Below are 18534 nucleotides of genomic sequence, written 5' to 3' on the forward strand. Positions count from 1 at the left end.
GTACCTGGAGCAAGTGGGCCTGTGTGCCACTTGGCTCATGAATATTGTATATATGTGTGTCGGCGTGCCACTGAGTTGGACCCGGTCATATGCAGTTTATGAAGTAATAAACTGCAGCATTGTGGAAAAAATGGAAAGACATTGCACGTGTGCATTGATTGACGCAGCGAAGCGAGTATCCCCCAGGATGATGACTAGCGCTGCCTTACACTACTTATGGAGGGAATTGGATTATAGTGTATTCCCAATTAATGCCTGAGATTGGGAAGGGGGTGGGGACCTGATGAAGGTTCCTCCTCTGACCTATTAATCTCACTCCATGGATGAACCTAGGAATAAGGAATTCCATGGAAGGGTGTTTGGGTTATGTAATAATATATTATCTCTCCGTTCACTTAGACACAGGAATTACCATATGGATACTGTTATTGTAATATAAATGAATTGAGAAACTGTTAACAGGATGGTGTCCCTGATAATGAGAAGTAGGCACGTTTTTATTACTAATAGAGGATAGGAGAAATCATTGAAGTACATACTTTGTTTATATTTGAAGAAAATTTTCTGGTGGGGCTTGCCAATTCAAACGATGGCAACCGTAGCATTAGAAGTGTAATGCGAATGCCCGGTGACGTCACGATGTGGGCGGACTAGGTTTGCCCCGGTCATGTGACGGGATTCTGAGACGCCGAGGACAGCGCGGAGGAAGTAGAGAACGTGGTTATGCATGATTGCTGCAGTGTGAGTCGCACCCTCAAATATATTATTTATAATGTACACCTGGCACTAATGAATATCAATCAAAGCACTTATCACTTTTTGAGAGTTATGGATCATGATATTGATGATAATAATATATTTGTCTAAAATCTTATCACTATGTATGTAACTGAATATTTATATTTTGTGATATGCACCACTGCACTTTTAGTGAAATCATGTTTTTGTATAAATTATTTGTAATTATGGAATCACTGTTTGTAGCTATATATATATTGCACCATATGCATTTGAACTCTGCTTGAGAAAGGTTCTGTGAACAAAAACGTTGCCTTTTGGGCTCATTAAAGTCCATTTTTTCTAAAGAATTTTTGGAGTGCTGCCTTTTGATATACTTTCTATTGATATGCAACAGTTTGGACAGACTGTTTGGAGGACTGGCACCCACTAGTGAGTAATGATTAAATGGTGCTGTCTTTAATATATATTTTTTATCTATATGTCCAGAAAGACGTGCACATTTTTCCTTTTTTCCTTTTTTAAAAACATTTATTTTTTGTGATCTTAAGTAATGGACGGTATAGAGCCTGTGTTATGTTCTGCTACCAAAGCTAAGGAAAGAGAGGAGATCTGTCCCTACTATAAGACTCAGCTGAATCCCTACGATGTAACAGGGAACCTGATCCTGCGATCAGACCTGCTAAAGTCCTAATCTAGTCTGTACGGAGACCTATAGATTTGGGGAGGGAATCCCTACAAGTACTAAGGACTGGGAGGAATATGGGACACCTCCTAACAGAAATAGCAGCAGACAGACGAACAAACAAAATAGATAGAACCTAGAGGTCCGTAGACCAAGCAAACTAACAGAGTTAGATACAGAGCACAGGCTAGCTAGAAAGTAGATATACAATGAAGTCCAGCAAAGCCAGAAGGGCGGAGCAGGATTAAATAGGCCAACAAGGTCATGTGACCAGCAAAGGAAAAAAAACCTAACAGCAAGGTTCTAACAGTACCCCCCTTCTAAGAGGATCCTCCGGATCCCCTAGGACCAGGCTTATCAGGAAATCTCCTGTGAAACGCTCTGATAAGTCTGGACGCGGAAACATCATCTGACCTCACCCAAGAGTTATCCTCGGGTCCGAAACCTTTCCAGGCCACAAGATACTGCAAACTACCTCTATACCGTCTAGAGTCAAGGATGCGAGAAATTTCATATTCCCCGTCCTCCACCACCGGAGGAACAGAGGCAGAGGCGTCACCATCCGACACAACAGCTTTTTTTAACAGAGAGACATGAAAGACCGGATTAATTCTCCAGGAGGTAGGAACCTCCAACCTAACAGCAGATTGGTTGACAACCTGAAGCACCTTAAAGGGCCCTACAAACTTGGGACCCAATTTCTTAGAAGGAATCCTCAACCGCAGATTCCTAGAGGACAACCAAACCATGTCACCAACAGCGAACAAAACCTCCTGTCGTTTCCTATCAAAGTAGTCTTTAGATTTTCTGTTGGCCTCCTGAAGATTACCACGCACATCCGTCCAAACTCTTTCCAAATCACCGGAAAAATTCTCCTCCTCAGGCACGGCAGATCCCAACTTGGAGAACGACCCAAACGACGGATGTCTCCCAGAACAACAAAAAAAAGGCGAACAACCAGCAGAAGAAGATGTATGATTGTTCAGAGCAAATTCGGCAAGTGGCAGAAACTCAGACCACCCCTCTTGATTGTCTGCCACAAAACAACGCAAGAACTGCTCAACATCCTGGTTTTTCCTTTCTGTCTGGCCATTAGATTCAGGATGATATCCGGACGAAAACGACAAATGAATTCCCAACCTGTCACAAAAGGCACGCCAAAAACGAGCCACGAACTGAGGACCCCTATCAGAAACAATGTCAGTAGGAACGCCATGAAGTCTGACAATTTCCTTGACAAAGGCCTTAGCGAGAGTTTTAGCGCAGGGCAGTTTGACGAAGGGAACCAAGTGACACATCTTGCTAAAACGGTCCACGACCACCCAGATGACAGTAAAACCCTCAGAGGGAGGAAGGTCAGTTATAAAGTCCATAGCCAAATGTGTCCAAGGAGCACTGGGGACCTCCAAAGGACAAAGCAACCCCGCAGCAGGAGTATGTGAGGACTTAGATCTAGCACATATAGTACATTGGCGCACCCACTTAATGACTTCCTTCTGCCATCCAGGCCACCAAAAACTGCGACCCACCAGTCTCTTGGTCTCAGAGATTCCGGGATGACCTGCCAACCGAGATTCGTGACACTCAACAAACAAATCTCTCCTAAAGGTCCCAGGCACAAACAACCTCCCATGAGGAGTGTTAGATGGGGCATTCTCCTGAGCTTTAAGAATCTCATCTTCCAAAACGGAGTCTAAAGCAGCTATCACAACACCTTCTTGTAAAATGTTTTCCTCTTTCTCAGCACCGACTATGGGAGAAAAACTGCGAGACAAGGCATCCGCCTTAACATTCTTAGTACCAGGGATGTAAGTAACGGAGAAATTAAACCGCGAGAAAAACAGTGCCCACCTAGCCTGACGGGCATTCAGGCGCTTGGCAGCGTCAAGATATATCAGATTTTTATGATCCGTAAGAACCTGAACGGGAAATTCCGCACCTTCCAAGAAGTGGCGCCAGTGTTCAAATGCGAGTTTAATAGCCAATAATTCCCGATTACCAATATCGTAATTCAATTCAGTCTCCGAAAATTTTTTTGAAAAAAATGCACAGGGATGTAATCCATCCCCGTTATCCTGAGACAATACTGCGCCAACCCCCACAGAGGAAGCATCAACCTCAACCAAAAACGGCCTAGTAACATCAGGCTGCATAAGGATGGGAGCAGAGGTGAACCTCTCCTTGAGATACACAAAAGCTTCAATGGCCTCAGAAGACCACTGAACCGCATCAGCACCTTTCCTGGTGAGATCAGTCAGAGGTTTGACAATACTAGAAAAATTTTTTATGAATTTTCTATAGTAATTGGCGAAACCCAAAAACCTCTGTATTGATTTCAAACCAATAGGCCTAGGCCATTCCTGCACAGCCTGAACCTTAACCGGATCCATCTCAAAACCTTTGCTGGAGATAATGTAGCCCAAAAAACTAATTCTCTGTACAGCGAACTCACATTTCTCCAGCTTAGCAAAAAGCGAATTGTCCATTAATAACTGTAATACCTCACGCACGCTCCGCCAATGAGACTCCAGATCTGGCGAATAAATCAAAATGTCATCCAAATACACAACCACATTTTTACCGATCAAAGGTCTAAGGATGTCATTAATCAGATTCTGAAAAAATGCAGGAGCATTAGTAAGACCAAAAGGCATAACCAGATTCTCAAAATGACCCACAGGAGTGTTAAAAGCAGTCTTCCATTCATCACCCTCCTTCATGCGCAACAGATTGTATGCCCCCTTAAGGTCAATTTTAGAGAACCATTTGGCCCCCAATAACTGGTTAAACAGATCAGGAATCAATGGCAGTGGGTAAGGATTGCGTACCGTAATTTTGTTAATCTCACGAAAATCCAGACAAGGACGTAAACCGCCGTCCTTTTTTTTTACAAAAAAAAATCCAACCGCCACAGGAGACTTAGAGGGCCTAATGTGACCGGCGGCCAAACTTGTCTGTATGTATTCCTCCAAAGCCTTCCTCTCAGGAATAGTAAGGTTAAATAAACGACTTTTAGGAAGAGTCGCTCCAGGGACAAATTCAATAGAACAATCATAGTCTCTATGGGGAGGCAAAACCTGCGATTCCTTCTCAGAAAAAACTCTCCAAAAATCCTGAATAGGAACAGGCAATTCTCCCCTATCCAAAGCTGCAATACGCCCGTTACAACACTTGTCATAACATTTATGGCTCCAGGATTTAATTTCACTGGTAGACCAATCCAGTACAGGATTGTGACATTTTAACCAAGGCAATCCCAATATTACTGGAGAAGGCAAGTTATTCAACACTACCAAATCCAATTTCTCATGGTGAACACCATTAATAGTGAGAGGAAATTCACTGACCTTGAGAGTAATATTCTTCAAAGGGGAACCATCCACAGAAACCACAGCAATGGGGGATGATAAAGGTTCAGGTTTTAAATTGAGTTTTTCCACGAATCCCCCATCAATAACATTCAGTGTAGACCCGCAATCAACAAACACCCGAAATTCCATTAATTTTTCCTGAGCAATCGTGGAAGCAGCTAAAAATATACCCTTGGAATTTAAACAGGCAATACGGGCATGACTGACCATTTTTTTTTCTTTCTTCATACGAAGCTCACAGCCTTTAATCAAATGACCAGATTTTCCACAATAGAAACACAAGCCTTCTGAAAAACGACGGTGTTTTTCTTGAGAGCGAGGTGCCACCGATCCAATCTCCATCGGTTCACCACTGTTAGTACACACATTATCATAACCAGAAACTGACATAGCAGAGGATTTGCTCTCATTAACCCTAGCACGCAGTCTTCTGTCCACCCGTATAGCTAATTGCATAGCCTGTTGCAAATCCTCAGGTGTAGGATAAGCAATTAGCAGGTCTTTAACCTTTTCACTGAGCCCAGCAAGAAATAGACTTTTCAGAGCAGAATCGTTCCACCCTGTTTGAGTGGACCAACGACGAAAATGTGTACAATATTTTTCCATATTACCTGATCCTTGTTTTAAACGTCTCAACTCAGTCTCAGCTGATGCCACACGGTCAGGATCATCATATAATAGTCCTAAAGCAGAAAAAAAACTATCCACTGATCTGAAGCATGTATCACTAGGTTGCAAAGAAAAGGCCCACTCCTGAGGCTCTTTGCGCAAAAGTGACATTATGAACCCTACGCGCTGGGATTCATCCCCAGAGGACTTGGGTCTCAAACGAAAATACAATAAGCAAGCATTTTTAAATGAAAAAAATTCTCGATGTTCACCAAAAAATAAATCCGGCAAACATACCTTAGGCTCCAAGAAATATGCTCCAGGACAGTTACTCACGTGCTGACGGAGCTCGGCCACTTCCAGAGAGAGTCCCTGCAGGTGTTTAGCCAAATCCTGAACCGACACCATGATGGAACAAAAAAAAATCTTTCCTTAGAGAATTTACAGGCTGGACTTACTGTTATGTTCTGCTACCAAAGCTAAGGAAAGAGAGGAGATCTGTCCCTACTATAAGACTCAGCTGAATCCCTACGATGTAACAGGGAACCTGATCCTGCGATCAGACCTGCTAAAGTCCTAATCTAGTCTGTACGGAGACCTATAGATTTGGGGAGGGAATCCCTACAAGTACTAAGGACTGGGAGGAATATGGGACACCTCCTAACAGAAATAGCAGCAGACAGACGAACAAACAAAATAGATAGAACCTAGAGGTCCGTAGACCAAGCAAACTAACAGAGTTAGATACAGAGCACAGGCTAGCTAGAAAGTAGATATACAATGAAGTCCAGCAAAGCCAGAAGGGCGGAGCAGGATTAAATAGGCCAACAAGGTCATGTGACCAGCAAAGGAAAAAAAACCTAACAGCAAGGTTCTAACAGCCTGATGTTTTTTCATATACTGCTGAGGAGGAAGAACGGATCCTAGGTGCGCTAAAGGATGATGGGACTTTTTTGAGTACACCTTCCCTAGTGGATCTTAAGCGTAAATATGAAAGTGATTCTAAAAGGATGATTATTCTACAACTGCATTTGGTTACTTTGGGACAGTATCATAAAGCTCGGAAAATACCACGGGGTTTACGCTCAAATATAAGACCAAATCTTTTTGGAAATAACGTGGCCTTTTGTTCCCGTTTCTGTCAAATTTCCAATAGATATGCTCTGGATATAATTCTGTTGAATATTGATTTTTTTACAACAGGAAATATTGAAAATGACAACCTGCATTGCGGATACTGAGGAAAAATTGAAATCATTGCTCAAAATTGAGGAATGGGATTCCTTCAAGGATTTAATAGTGACTAAGGTACAGGGTTTGCGCATGGAATTGGAGGATGTAAAATGTCGCAAATGGAATCGAGATATGGAGAATTATCAAACTGGTCACATTTATAACTGGCAGAAGGGTGGATCCAATTCATCATGGAGTAAAAGAGGTTATTTAAGGGCTGACAAAAGGCCTAACAAATATGATATAAAAGGACATTTACAATTGTGTGATAATTTCTCCTTTAGATCTCTATCAGGAACAACAGAGGATTCAACGGAAAAGAAGAGGGGGGCCAACGACACCGAAGACAACAGAAAAAAACAAGACAAAACCAAACCATTACAGCTGAGACAAATGATGACACGGAAAAAAGAAATGAACTCGTAGTAAATATCTCTAAAAAAATTTTGACTCCATCACAGATGACTGTCTTAAATAAGGGTTTGTCATTTGGTATGAGCAAACATGTGGACTGGTTTCAGCTGGAGCTAGATCTCCAAAAAATTTTTAGAAATGTCAAATTGAAAAATTGGTTCTCTGGTAGTGTGACTGTTCCTAAATGTATAACTAGTGAACTTAATCTACAACAGGTTCAGGTGGCTAAAAGGAGTACCTTTACGCCACCTGTGAACCCTCCGGTAATTAATGCATTTATGGAAGCGTTACAGAGGGATGTGAAAGCATTGAAGGTGAACTCAAAGGGTTGAAATCTCCAAATTTAAGTACAGAGGAGATACGGGCTTTGAAGGACCTTGTACATGACGACGACATTATTATAAAACCTGCTGATAAAGGTGGGGCTGTGGTCGTCATGGACAAGGTCATGTATATTGAAGAGATTAGAAGACAGTTGAGTGACAGTGAAGTTTATGCCAAGTTGGAAAGGGATCCAAGATTTCTATTTTTAAACTCTTTGAAAGTCATTTTGGATGGGGCTTTGGAAAGTAATATAATTGATAAAGATCTTTATGATTATCTATATGTGGAGAATCCCACTACCCCTGTAATATATGTACTTCCTAAAATACATAAAAATCTTGATCATCCCCCGTGACGACCCATAGTCTCCGGGGTTAATTCATTAACGAATAAAATCGGAATCTACTTGGATAGAATATTAAATCCATTGGTGAAAAATACTAAATCTTTCGTGAGAGACACCACGGATTTTCTACTAAAAATACGGAAGTTGAATTAAAAAATGAGGTCATTTTGGCCTCATTTGATGTGGTGTCTCTATACACCTCCATAGATAATGGTAGGGGTATAGAGGCGATTAAACGGAGACTGTCTTACATGGATCTTAGTGAAAATAGTAGGAAATTTATTATTGAATTATTAGAGTTCGTATTATATCATAATTATTTCCTATTTGGCGATGAATATTTCCTCCAGAAACGTGGAACCGCGATGGGGGGCCAATATGGCCCCTACTTATGCTAATATTGTTATGGCTACATTGGAGGAGGACTTTATCTATGTGTCCCACCACTTTAGACATGTTATGGCGTGGTGGCGATACATATATGCCGTCTTCCTCCTCTGGACAGGAACACAAGGGGAACTGGAGGATTTCTATGGATATTTGAATCAGGTCGATAGGACTATCAAATTTACATTGGTGAGTTCATGTAAAATTCAGTTTTTGGATGTTTTTGTTACACAGGAGAATGGAAAATTATTGACCTCCCTCTTCATTAAACCGACGGATTGAAATGACTTCCTGAGGTATAATAGCCACCACCCAAAACGCATGATAGAATCATTACCTTTCAGCCAATATTTAAGAATTAAGAGAATAGAGAGTAGTGAGGAGGGCCTGCATAAGAGTACACAGAAACTTGCGAAAAAACTTAGGTCAAGAGGTTATCCTCAGAGACTGTTAAATAAACAGGAGAAAAAAGTTAGTGGATTAAATAGGGATATTATTTTGAATAAAATGATCAAAAATAATAAAGGTGATAGAATACCTATGGTGTCGACATTTGGTGAAGAGAGTGAACAGGTGGCAAATATAGTTAGGAGTCATTGGAAAATGTTAAATAGGTGTTTACCGGATGTGCCAGAATTTAAAAATCCCCCTCTTTTTTTTCTTATAGAAGAAATAAAAATATTAAGGATGTATTAGTGCACTCAGATACTGGCCCCTCTAAAACTGTGACTCAGACATTCATTACGGGTAGAGGTAGAAAAGGTTGCTATCCATGTTTGTCATGTGTTAACTGCCGGTTTATGTTAAAAGGTGATCAGTTTGTCCATCCAAAAACTCAAATATATAACATAAACATTTTTTTTACATGCGATTCAGATTATATAATATACCTGTTGGAGCGCCCTTGCTCACTTTGGTACATAGGATAAACCACATGCGATTTTAAAACTCGCATGAATAATCAGACATTCCATTAGAAAAAAAGAGGATGGATTTACTTGTATCAAAGCATTTTGTGGAGGCGGGACATACTGTGACACAATTAAGATTTAGAATTATAGATGCGGTCCCTTTGCAAAGACGGGGTGGTGATAGAACACTATTATTAAAAAAAAAAGGAACTTGAGTGGATTCATAACTTGAATACGTTGAAGCCAAATGGATTGAATGTTGAATTTAATATAGCAAGTATCACCTGAGGAGTATGTTCAGACATCAGCAGTTTATGAAATTTGGAGTATTTTAAAATTTTAATATATTTATATATGGATTTTTCTGGTTTCTTGCAGATCAATCACTCTCACTTTGGTGGTTTGTGGAGGCGACTCAACCTGCAGCAGCATGCGTATAAAGAGAGACTTCCTCTGGGAATGGATTTTTTTCTTAAAAAATTGTTCTTCTATACATATAATAATTGAAAATATTCAAGTCTCCATCTAATGAAGTTATAAAAATATATTTCTACATTATGAAGTGGTATTCCTACTTATGGAGGGAATTGGATTATAGTGTATTCCCAATTAACACCTGAGATTGGGAAGGGGGTGGGGACCTGATGAAGGTTCCTCCTCTGACCTATTAATCTCACTCCATGGATGAACCTAGGAATAGGGAATTCCATGGAAGGGTGTTTGGGTTATGTAATAATATATTATCTCTCCGTTCACTTAGACACAGGAATTACCATATGGATACTGTTATTGTAATTAGTGTTGAGCCACCCCCGTAGTGTTCGAGTTCGGTTCGGTTCGTCGAACACCCGTGTGTTCGCCGAACTGTTCGTCGAACTGTTCGTCGAACACCTTCGAACACCGTTAAAACCAATGGCAGGCAAACAAAAACACATAGAAACACATAGAAAACACCTTCAAAGGTGTCCAAAAGCTGACAAACTGCTCAGAAGACATAACTAACACATGGAAAAGTGACAAGTACATATAGTCATGCGAAAATAAAAGAGGTGGAGGAGTAAAAGGAGGGGGAGACACAGATATAGGCATGTCATGCCCTTCTAAAATCCAAAAAGTGAGAAGCCGACACGGCCAGTCCGCTCCTGCCCGTGCCACCTCCGTGTCGCCGGGTTTGTGCCAGAGCCGCGGTGAACCCTGACGGCCAGCCCCCCTCTCCCAATACTGGTGCCTGTCCGCTGGTGGGTCGAGCGAGCCCCCCTGTGGTGGAGGCAGCTCTAAGCTTTTTAATTTAAATTGTCTCTCTAATTTGAATGAATACACTTTAAATCCATTTACAAGGATCTATTGGAGGGCAAGTCTCATGCCAGCAGCCGCGGTAATTCCAGCTCCAGTAGCGTCCACTAAAGCTGCTGCAGTTAAAAAGCTTTTATAAGGATCGAGCTCGGCTGTCCACCGCAAGGCATCCTACTGCCAGTCCCAGCCCCTATGCCTTGGGGTGCCTCCTGATGCTCTTCACTAAGTATCCCATGGTCCCGAAGCATTTCCTTTGAAAAAATTAAGTGTCTAAACTACAGGTGGTGCAGCTTGCTTAACAGCCGGGATAATCCGCTCACTAGCAGACACTGCTACTAGGCACAAAGTATTTCCTGGGCTAGATGCAGTTAAAAATTTGTAATTAGATACTCTCGTTGGATGCTGAGAAAGCATTCCATAGAGTCTCTTGGCACGCCATATATGATTCTCTTAAAAAGCTTGGGGTAGGGGTCTAGGAGACCCTTTTATAGCCAAAATCACGGCCCTGTATCGCAATACGTCACCTAGGCTGAAGATAAATGGAACTGTAGCACCCTGAGGGCTCGGTTGCTACAGACGTATTGCACCTCACCCAGAGGTGTGATATCTCACTCTCAGGTAAGGATGGAGTGTGGATCAGGACCCGACACCTGCATGCATTACACCACATTGCCGTGGGGCAGGGCGACCAATATGCCCCTGAGATGGGCACGACAGTCCCTGTCCCTGGCTGGAGTGGGGGGAGGGAACACTGAGGAAGGGGAACCCTGTAGTGCAGGAGCAGGGAGGAAGCAGTTCCTGGGTGCATTGAGAAGGGAGTATAAAAGGTGGGCACCATCTTAGTTCAGTGCAGAGAAGTCTGAGCAGAAGTGGCAGGGAGCAGGGGCTCTGCATGAGCTCTGCTCCGGAGGCGGGCCTAGTAACAGAGGCCCAGGCCTGGAAGAGGGAGAAGGAAGGAAGAGGAGCGGAGAAGGCTCCAGGAACGAGGAATGAAGGGATCCCAGGGGTGCGGACGGGCGAGTTGCCACCGCACGCCCGAATCCACCTGCGTGGAGGGGTCAGGCCAAAGGGGGAGACCGGTCCCCGAACTAGTGGAGGCAGGAAACGACCCTCAGCTAGAAACCGGAGGCTCTGACATTTTATGTGGCGCAGCCCCTCGCTACACCCGCTAGGAAGGCACCACATAGGGTCAGGGAAACTGGCGCCAAGTTTACCAAGAGGAGGCCCGAGGCAGCCGGACAGAAGTGTTGGTAAGAAAGGCCAGACAAAGGACACACAAAGGGGGTCCTGTGAAGTGCTCCAAAGTTATCTGGGAGTTGTCTGAGCCCCTCACCTGGTGAGCACAGTACGACGTGGGCAGCCGTTACCTGCAGACGTGGTCTGGATAATAAGAACTGTGAGTAAAGGCCCTGAACTGCATCACTGAATCCGTGTCGTTACTGCTGCTGCCCTGCACCATCACCCCCATCCTCCGCATACACTGCCCTGAGGCTATACTCCTCCCGTGGGGAGTTATGCTACGCTCTGCTGCACCCACAACACCAGCCTCAGTGGTCTGCCCTGTAGTGGCGGTTCACTCTGACCGCAATCCACGGGTGGCGTAGTCGGACATTTAAACATGAAAACCACATAAATAGTTCCGCCACTGGTTTGACCGCCCTGAGCCACGGAACTGGGTCGCCGCCACGAAGACTACAACCACCAGCATCCACCAAAAAGGGTCCGGCTCCGGGTGTCCCAAGGCCCAGGGGGTGCGTCAGAACATTTTCATCACCTTTCACAATCACCAATGGGACAAGGCAGTGATGTCCTCTGTCCCCTCTCTTATACATCCTAGTGACGGAGCACCTGCTCTCATCAATTCGCCATAACCCCAATATTAGGTGGATTGAGGTGGGAGGCACCGAGTACAAGTGCTCTCTATTTGCTGATGATGTCCTAGTATATATCACTCAATCACATATATCCATCCATGCTGTTATGGCTGAAATAGATCACTTTGTTACATGGTAAAATTTTAAACTCAATGCAGCGAAGTCTGAGGCCCTCGATGTCTCCCTCCCCAAATCCATATAGGATTCCATCCAGTCCAACTTTCCCTTTGCCTGGCCCTCACAGGGTATCAAATACTTAGGAATTCCTATTCATAGAGACCTCTCCCATCTATGTTATCTTAATTTTGGGCCCTTTATTGAACAACTCCATACAGACCACGGTTGGCAAGTTAGAACTGTAAGATTCACTACGTGAACCACTGGTGTTTTGTGGAAAAGCACATGTACACTGCGTTCCAAATTATTATACAAAAAGTGTTTAGGAGTGATAAGGGAAGAATTTGTTTGTTTGTCAGTTAAACTCATTGATGGTGATGTGTGTCAGGGCTCTTTATATCACTGTAAGCAATTGCAGACACCTGTGCTAATTAGTTTGGCAGGTGTGTCCAATGAAAGGCAAGACTACTTAAGAAGGCTCTCTCACATTATTAAGCAGCTTACATTTTCTGCCAAAATGGGAAAGAAAAAGGATGTGTCGGCTGCTGAGAAGCAACAAATTGTGGAGTGTTTAGGTCAAGGCATGACTACAATCAACATTGTGCGATGATCAGGATGAAGTGTCTTGGCAATCAAGAAGTATGTAGCTGATTCACAGTACACACGTGTGCGTGCTGATAAGGGCAAATTGAGGACTCTTTCCTACAGGCAATTACGTCAGGTTGAAAGAGCAGCGGCAAAAAAGCCTTGTCATAGCAGCAGACAAGTTTTTGAAGCTGCTTGTGCCTCCAACGTCCCCCGAACAACAAGATGCAGGGTCCTTCAGAGGTTTGCAGCTGTGCATGCGCCATCCTGTCGACCTCCTCTATCCACTTCACACAAGCAGAAACGGCTCCAGTGGGCCAAACATTACATGAAGACTGATTTCAAAACTGTTTTGTTCACGGATGAGTGCCGTGCAGCGCTCGATGGTCCAGATGGATGGAGTGGAGGATGGCTGGTTGATGGACACCCCACGCAAACACGGCTACAGCGCCAACAAGGAGGAGGTGGAGTAATGTTTTGGGCTGGAATCATGGGGAGAGAGATTGTCGGCCCCTTTAGGATCCCTGAAGGCGCTAAAGATGAACTCCATAATGTATGTGGATTTTCTCAAACAGCACTTCCTGCCATGGTTCAAGAAGAAGAACCGTGTATTTCACAGCAAGATCATTTTTCTGCATGATAATGCACCATCTCATGCTGCACATAAAACATCTGCATCTCTGGCTGATATGGGCATAAAAGGGGACAAACTTATGGTGTGACCCCCATGCTCCCCTGACCTCTACCCCATTCAGAACCTTTGGAGCATCATTAAAAGGAGTGTCTATGATGGCGGGAGGCAGTTCACATCTAAGCAACAGCTCTGGGAGGGTATTCTGTCCTCATGCAAAACAACTGAAGCAGAAACCATCCAAAACCTGACAAATTCAATGGACGAGAGAGTTCAGAAGCTCCTTTCGAACAAGGGGTCCTATGTGAAAATGTAACATCACCTAGAATAAAGTTTTGAGTTGAAAACTGTTTGATTTCAGTTTCTAACAACCTGCTAATGCTTATAATTTCAAAAATGACCATTTTTTTGGTCTTTATTAAAATGAAAAGGTTGATCGAAAAGTTTGGGGGATCTAAGAGTGTGGCAACCGAGTAGTCATGATTACTTCGAATTCTGACAATATGAGGGTCATGCTGCAGGTAGTGCAGCAAGAAGGCACTTATGTGCCTTGCGCATCTCGGAGCCCCAAAATTATTTTCCGGGCTAGATGCAGCTAAAAATTATTTTTAATTTTAAATCTGGTGAAGCTTTAGTATAGATGGCCTAATAGGATCAGTGCTGCACACTGCTACAAAGCCCAAATTATTTTCCAGTCAAGATACAGATAAACATGATTAGTAATTTGAAAGCTTAAAACGGTTGGTAGGGTGATTTTAACCAATCATCAAGCTTTTACTCTCCCCAGGATGACACAGGGGTAGAAAAGTCGTTTCGGATCCATGATTTGTTCATCTTTATGAACGTGAGTCTGTCTACATTATCAGTGGAGAGCCGCGTGCGCTTATCTGTCAGCACACCACCAGCAGCGCTGAACACACGTTCAGACAGAACGCTGGCTGCGGGGCATGACAAGATCTCCAAGGCGTAAGTGGCTAGCTCCGGCCATTTATCCAGATTGGAAGCCCAAAAAGAGCAAGGGTCCAGTGACACAGTCGTGGCTTCAATGTTTACTTGGAGATACTCCTGTACCATCGTCTCTAGGCGTTGACTATGTGTCAGACTTCTTGTCTCCTGTGGCCTTGCAAAGGATGGGCTAAAAAAGTGGTGAAATGATTCCGCAAAAATGATGTTACCAGCAGATACTGTGGTTCTGTTACGGTTTGAGTGCTGAACACTTGACGGTCCCACGGTTGGCAAGTTGGAACTGTGAGATTCACTACGTGCACCACTGGTATTTTGTGGAAAAGCACATGTAAGATTCTGCAACAGTCTCTGCTGATACTCCTGCATGCGTGCATCCCTGTTGTGTTGGTGGCGAGGTAACAATCATGCTTCCTTCCTCTGTCCTCTCCCCCCAACCTCGCACAACAGAAATGTGATCAAGGTCTCCCTCATCTGATGAGTCTTCCATCAGTTCGTCCTCCACTTCTTCCTGGGCTCCTGCACCTTCCTCACTAGTTTGGCTGCTACCATGCGCCCTGGTAAAACCATCTCCCCCACCCTCACATGCCTGCCGCCTTGGTGCTGCCGACCGTCTGGACCTTGCAGATGTTAGCCCTTCCGCATACAACTCCTCCTCCTCTACTTCCTCCACCTCCTCTTGTGCCACCACCTGACTCCGAATTCTGTTTAACATGTGCTCCAGCATGTAAATCACCGGAATAGTCATGCTGATAATGGCATCGTCAGCACTAAACATCTTCGTCGCCATTTCAAAACTGTGCAGAAGGGTGCATAGGTCCCTGATCTGAGACCACTCCTCCAGCGTGATTTGCCCCACCTCTGAATCTCGTTGGCCCAGGCTATACGTCAGAACGTATTGCACCAGGGCTTGTCGGTGCTGCCACAGTCGCTGCAACATGTGCAGAGTTGAATTCCACCGGGTAGGCACATCGCATTTTAGCCGGTGAAGTGGCAGGCCCAACGACTTCTGTAGAGATGTAAGTCGCTGAGCTGCGGGATGCGAACGGCGGAAGTGAGCACACAGCGACCGTGCCCTCTGCAGAAGGCCATCTAGTCTGGGATAGTGGGCTAAAAATTGCTGGACAACCAGGTTCAACACGTGAGCCATACAAGGCACGTGTGTGACATTGCCCCGGCGAAGGGCCGCACCCAGGTTTGCAGCATTGTCGCACACGGCCTTCCCTGGTTTCAGGTCCAGTGGAGACAACCATTCATGAAATTGGTTCTCCAGAGCTGACCACAACTCCTCAGCTGTGTGACTCACATTTCCCAGACATTTCAATGTAAAAACCGCCTGATGACGTTGAGCCCTACTGCCAGCATAGTAAGGAGGTGTGCAGGATCCCTTCTGCGCAGTTAGAAAGCTTGTGGCATGACCAGACAGGCTTTGGGTGCAGGTGGAAGACCGAGAGGAGGTTGAGGAGGCAGAAGCAGTGGAGGAACTTTGACATAAAGAGGATTGACGCACAACTCGTGGGGACGGCAAGACTTGGACAGCAGCCCCTTGTCCTGCTGTCACCATAGTTACCCAGTGCCCAGTCAGCGACATGTAACGCCCCTGTCCATGCCTACTCGTCCAAGTGTCTGTGGTGAAATGCACCCTGTCACACACAGAGTTTCTCAAAGAAGCGGTGATGTTGTGTGCGACATGCTGGTGGAGCGCAGGCACACCTTTCTTTGAGAAGTAGTGCCGACTGGGCATCTGGTACTGGGGCACTGCGACGGACATAAGGTCTCGAAAATCCTCTGTGTCCACCAGGCGGAAAGGCAGCATTTCTGTAGCCAAGAGCTTGCAGATGGTGAAATTCAACCTCTTAGCTTTCTCATGGCTAGGAGGAAATGGTCTTTTACTTGTCCACATCTGAGGGACCGAGGGCTGGCTATTGTGCTTAGACGGGGTTGATAAGGGTGTCCCCGGCAAACTGCCGGTCTGTGAGGAAGATGCAGGCGGACATGTTAGGTTGCCTTGATCCAAAGGTGGTGCTATCGATGTCGGACAGCGCTCAACACCAGCTGGTGTTACCACCTCCAAAGAAAATGATGACCTGCCAATCACGCTGGCTGTTGCGGGTAAAGAGGTGGCAGGTCTGCGCCCCAAAACAGGTGTGACTGCTGTCCCCCCAGTCACAGAGGATGAAGAGGCCGCGGATGCACAAGATATGGCAGACGGTGATTGGCCCGGCCGTCTAGGCCGCATTGTAGCACACTGAGCTTCCCACTGCAACTTATGCTTCATGTCCATGTGCCGGTTCATGCATGAAGTACTCAAACTATGTATTTTTTGGCCTCTACTTAGCTTTTGCTGACAAATGTTACAGATAACACGAGTTGGGTCATCTTTATCGATCTGAAAAAATGCCCAGGCTATGCAAGGCTTAGCACCCATGCGACCTGAAGAGCCACCACGACTTGTGGTGAGAGGCAGAGTTGTGTTTGAGGATGCAGTTGTTGACGTGCTTCCAGTACTACGTCTCTGTCCAGGAAGGCGCAACCTGACCTCGTCATCACTAGCATCTTCCTCCACCTCCTCTGCTGACCTCATCTCTTGGCTGACTGTGGGTTGACAGTAAGTGGGATCTCCGACCTCATCATCATCACCCTGTGCGTTATCACACCCGTCGTCCTCAGAGCCAACCTGTTCCTGCCCTGACAAAAAACTAAAGTTGTCGCTCCAATCAGGTATTTGAGTCTTATCATCGTCTTCCTCATTGTCTCCACCAACAGGAGTTACAGTTTGGGAATGAGGGTCTACATTATGGTCAGAACCTTCTGCGTCTGGTCCTGGATCCGACTCCTAAAGATTCTGGGCATCAGTGCAGATCATTTCCTCGTCTGGATTCACAGAAGCGCTGGAGTCTACCTCTGATTCCCAGGCTATAGTATGAGTAAACAGCTCTGCAGACTCAACCATCTGTTCTACCTCATACTCAGACGGGCAGCTGGAGATTTGGGAGCTGTGAGGAAGCAAGTGCGATTTGGGTGACACCTTTGAGGACTGGAGTATTTGTGATGTTGAAGTTGATGTGGAGGAGAGCCCACTTAAAGGAGCACTTGATATCCGTTGAAGCACCTGCTGTTTTTGTGCCTCATCTGGAATTTGTAGCGATTGGCGTGGCCGTAAGAAAGGGATCTTATCACATTGTCCGCTAAAAGAAGTAGACATTTTAGTTTGGCTGGAAGATGGTCTTTCTTCTGCAGATGTTACTGTTGCTTTAACACCTACCCCACGGACACAACCTTTTTTCCCCTTCCCAACACGCCTATTCCCCTTTCCACCAGCAGCAGGCCTTTTTCCACTCATTTTGGTGGTTAACTAATTCACAACTCTGGAGTTGTTTGCACAAAAAAACAATGGATGGTAACCGAGCAGAGCTGAGTGGCCAAACTGTGGTATTAGGCCAAAACTATTGGCTGGGTTAGATGCAGAAAAAAATTATTTTTAATTTGCAACCTGATGGAGGTCAGTATAGATGGACTAATAGACCAAGTCCCACACACTGCTAGAAGCCCAAATATTTTTTCAGAGCTAGATGCAGAAAAAAATTATTTTTAATTTGCAACCTGATGGAGGTCAGTATAGATGGACTAATAGACCAAGTCCCACACACCGCTAGAAGCCCAAATATTTTTTCAGAGCTAGATGCAGAAAAAAATTATTTTTAATTTGCAACCTGATGGAGGTCAGTATAGATGGACTAATAGACCAAGTCCCACACACTGCTAGAAGCCCAAATATTTTTTCAGAGCTAGATGCAGAAAAAAATTATATTCAGTTTGCAACCTGATGGAGGTCAGTATAGATGGACTAATAGAATGATGCTATGCCCAAAAGATTTTACTTCACTAGGTGCAGTAAAAAAATTGGTATTCTATACACAGGTGTTATATCTTGCAACACAGATAGGCTACTCCACTGACTAACACACTCTGCAATAGGCCAAAAAGGATTAGCTTTGCTAGATTCAGCCAAATGCTGTGAAAAAAACTTGCACAGCACTGGCACAGACCTGC

The 18534-nt window shown here is 44.6% G+C and overlaps 1 protein-coding gene and 1 long non-coding RNA gene across 2 annotated transcripts in view; one reads left to right on the forward strand and one right to left on the reverse strand.

Moving 5' to 3' along the window:
• The window catches only part of LOC141166687 (uncharacterized), a 149939-nt gene extending 142960 nt beyond the window's left edge, over positions 1 to 6979 (forward strand). The window contains exons 2-3 of the long non-coding RNA XR_012251338.1: positions 6607 to 6711; positions 6921 to 6979. This is a non-coding gene — a long non-coding RNA (uncharacterized lncRNA). The remainder of the gene's footprint in view (positions 1 to 6606; positions 6712 to 6920) is intronic.
• The window catches only part of LOC141166626 (excitatory amino acid transporter 5-like), a 926734-nt gene that overhangs the window by 596838 nt on the left and 311362 nt on the right, over positions 1 to 18534 (reverse strand). The window lies entirely within an intron of this gene.

Source organism: Phyllobates terribilis, unplaced genomic scaffold (assembly GCF_046119375.1).
Source record: "Phyllobates terribilis strain yellow unplaced genomic scaffold, ASM4611937v1 Scaffold_1__5_contigs__length_1240528914, whole genome shotgun sequence".
NCBI classification, from domain to species: domain Eukaryota; kingdom Metazoa; phylum Chordata; class Amphibia; order Anura; family Dendrobatidae; genus Phyllobates; species Phyllobates terribilis.